Here is a 4,024-nt window from a genome sequence, read left to right as displayed (position 1 = left end):
AACTTCAACAACTCCAATACGGCCTAGCGTACGACCCATTTGGACAAAAATCCTCAGATACTGCCTAACGTACGATACATCCAGTGGTGTAGTCTAGCGTATGACTACTTTCTTCTTCAGATACCGCCTAACGTACGGCTCATTCTGCAACTCAGATACGATCTAGCATACGATCCATTCTGATCTGTCATCCCCTTGTGAAATCACCCGCCTAATGGACAACTCATCCTGCTATTCAGATACGGTCTAGCGTATGATTCATTCTGATCCTTTATCCCCAGCAGCGTATGACACCCTGACCCCCCAGCGAAGGCGACAGCCTAATGGATGACCCACTATACGGTCTAGCGTACGACCCGGCGTGGCACCCATGTCTTCAAATTGGTCTAACGTACGACGCAATCTGAAGCTCTCATCATCAAACTTCCTGGATGGCATCTTTAAGCCCATCTCCATCAAGACTAATTGACAAGTGCAAATTTTTGGGGCATTCTAGTGTTCAATAATCTTCCACCTCCAGATCACGAATGGCATACATGCCATCCTAACTCTCTCGGTTCAAGAATATTGAACAGGGGCAGCTGTCATACCCCAAAATTTGCCCGTTAATGTTACAAGGGATTTCTAAGGCACTTCAACTTATTCTGCAAGTCACTGACCTTAAAAGAACAAAAGCCCAGCTCACAACAGGCCCAATGCGGAAAGTGGCCCAAACTAGCTTGCTCGCTAGGCGAGCAACTCCTTCGCCTAGCGAAGCTTGCGAATGCCAAAATTGTTGGGCTTCATTCTGAGCCAATTAGGTCACAAATGGCCTGCTCGCTAGGCGAGCAGATCCTTCGCCTAGCGAACCTTCGCTACACGCTCGCCTAGCGAAGCTTGCGAATATCATAATTTTCGGGCTTCATTCTGAGCCCATTAGGTCACCACAACCACTATAAATACCGGCACTTCAGCCACGAAAAGGGACAGACCAAGACGGACAGAGAAGGACGGATAGAAACCCTGGCATAGAAACCCTGCTAATCCAGAGAATTCAGAAGAAGGAAACCCTGAAGGCAGCTCATCCGCACCGAAGCTACCGCCGCCCAACTCAATCCGGCATCCAGAGGGATCAGTCTCTTTCAAACATCGCAATTGCAAACAGGTTTGCGTATCACTACTGTTTTATGATTCCAATCGGTATTCTTTACATACATGATGCATTATGATTAAAGTTTTGATATGTAATTTGATTTCACATGTGAATCTAAGTATGCCTGAATATCCTGAATGTTTGTCCATGCTATTTATGCAATTATATGCCATAAAGTTCAAGGTTCCGGAGATAGTGCTGTTGTCAAATTCCAAACCCGTAGACGCTCGCTAGCACATCGCTAAGCGAGCCCGTAGCGAGTCCTCGCTAAGCCTTCGCTAGGCGAGGCCGGGGCGAACGTACCAGTAGCTGTTTTTGTGTTTGTCTTATGTTTGTCTTATTATAATCATGCATTATTTGGCTTTATGACTGATGTGTCCATTTTTTAGTGCAATTTTCTATTGCACTTTATCTTGGTATTCTCACCCGTGTGTTTGAATTGTGTAAAGCTTGCATATTCCCGAAGAGACGGCCAGCTAGGTATTCCGCTTTATTTGTGGGATACCCTTATGGAGATTGCTTAATCGATTTTAATGTTGGAAATGCATCCTAATTACCTAATTAATTTTAATGTGAAGATGCATTCTAATTGTCTAATTAATCTTAATGTGGATAGTCATCCTTATTGCCTAATTAATTTTAATGTGGAAATTCAGCCTAATTGATTATAATATGGAAATTCATCTTAATTACCTAATTAATTGTGACATCCTGCCTTTGAATATGTGATCTTGGACCTCTCTTTGTTGCCTTACGGTACTACGGTATAACGGTCATGTCCCGCGAATGTGGGGATATCCTTAGCAAAGACCCTTCGATTAAGTCATCATAAAATAAATTATGGCCCCTCGGATGTTGCCTTCGAATATATGATTTTGTCCCTCGATGACCCTTCGGTGTAGCCTACGGTTAAATGATGATAGTCCCTTCGAATGCTAAGGTATCCTTACAACTGTTGCCTTCAATGACCAATCGATGACCCTACGATGACCCTTTTACATCCAAAGGATAAAACTACTTATTTCTCAATAGTAAGGACAGTTTTACCCTCATAAGGATAGGAAATGCCCATAAAGACCTTGGGTAGGTATAACTCTTAATTGCTGTCTCACAACCTAAAACATTTTTCACATCTCACACCTTTCAAAACATCTTTAGAAAATCACCACTTGGTATACATTCATACTAGAATCATTACCGAGTTATATTTTTCTAAACAACTTTCAAAACTAAACGAGATAACCACTTTGTATACATTCATACGAGAATCATTACAAAGTTAAATTCTCTTTTCAAAACATTTTCTAAACACTTCACAAACACTTTTTCAGACAAGAAAAATAACATAAGTGATCAAGCAATTAAGAGCCCATGGATAACCATGGATACAAAGGGTGCTAACACCTTCCCTTTGTATAATGTACCTCCCGAACCCAAAATCTAATTAAGGTCTTTCCTGTTCTTTTCCGCCTTTCCTTATTGGATAAAAGAAAAGTCGGTGGCGACTCTTGCTATCCGCGACATTTGCTTTACAAAGCAAAAACACACAAAGTCAGTTCACCGTATGACATAACCCGACGCTTCTTAAGAGACAAATGGGATTTGCTATGGAGGTTCCTCCCCTCGAGTGTGATATTCAGGAGTTTTTCTACTTCCCGGTTGAGGGTAATCAGTCATTGTTGGAGCAAGTGTCTGAGGCATGGCGCAACATTCAAAGGAAAGGCAAGATTCCTTTTGGTAGAGCTAATAACAGGTCTTTTCCTCCATTTGATGATTGGCTCAGGAAGAGGGTTGAGCTCACTCGTCTGCCATTTCCTGTGGGTGATCTTTGGTATCCGTTGATTGAGGAGCCGCGCTCTTCTGTCAGTATGGAAGAGTTTCTTGAGATGAGGAGGGCAAGAGATCAACTGCAAGCAGAGAAGACTGAGATAGAAACGAGGGTTGCTGGAATTCAACTGGCTAATCAGGAGATCAAGGGGAAAGCAGAAGATCAGGCTAGGAAACATGCTCAGGAGGTGAAGCGTTTTGAGAAAGACACCGCCTATTACTGTAAGATTAGCCAAGCTTTAGAGTCATCTACGAAGGAGCACGACCTTACCAAAGAGAAGTTGGTTAGAGCTTTGAAGGTCATTAAAGATGAAAAGAAGAGACAAGTCCTTGTGAAGACTCAAAGGGAAGCTAGAGTCAACGCCCTTACCGCAGAATGGGAAGCGAAGCTGAGGGTTAAGGAAGAAGAGAAAGTGAAGATTATGGCCGAGAGAGATCACTATCTTGCCGAGAGGGATCATTATTTCCGTCAGATGAAGATTCACCAGAAAGAGGTGGGAAGACTTCAGCAGGAGAATACTGAGCTCCGGCTCACTATGAAGTTTACCAGGATGGTCGATGATGCAGAGCCTTCTGTGGGACCTTCTTCAGATTAGACTTTTATTATAGTTGTTATCATGTGTTGGATTACCGTCAGGCATGTTGACGGAATTCACTTGCTTGTATTTCTTTCCGATTCTGGAAGGTTGTAAAGATGATTTGTATCAGATATGATATATGACTCTCGCATGTGTTGCGCACTTTTGATATATAGTGGTTATTATCATTCAGTGATTAATCTCAAAGCTTTATTTGTTTCTCCGTGCTACACTTACATAGCACACACATGGTCAGGTGATATCTTTGCTAGAGCACAACTTTCTGTTCTGTACGGAAAAGCCAGATGATTGATGTCAGAATGTTGCTGTCAAATTATTATCCGTCTCAATGAAGCCAGGATCGAAGGACATAATGTTTCTCATACGGATAGACATTACATTCATGCATGAATCATAATAACTTGTCTTCTATTTTGCAGGTGTCAGTATCTAACATGTTTGATTGACTCAGGAATCATTGCTCGCG

Source organism: Lathyrus oleraceus, chromosome 5 (genome assembly GCF_024323335.1).
Source record: "Lathyrus oleraceus cultivar Zhongwan6 chromosome 5, CAAS_Psat_ZW6_1.0, whole genome shotgun sequence".
In the NCBI taxonomy this organism is placed as follows: domain Eukaryota; kingdom Viridiplantae; phylum Streptophyta; class Magnoliopsida; order Fabales; family Fabaceae; genus Lathyrus; species Lathyrus oleraceus.
Note: the sequence above shows the minus strand (reverse complement) of the source record.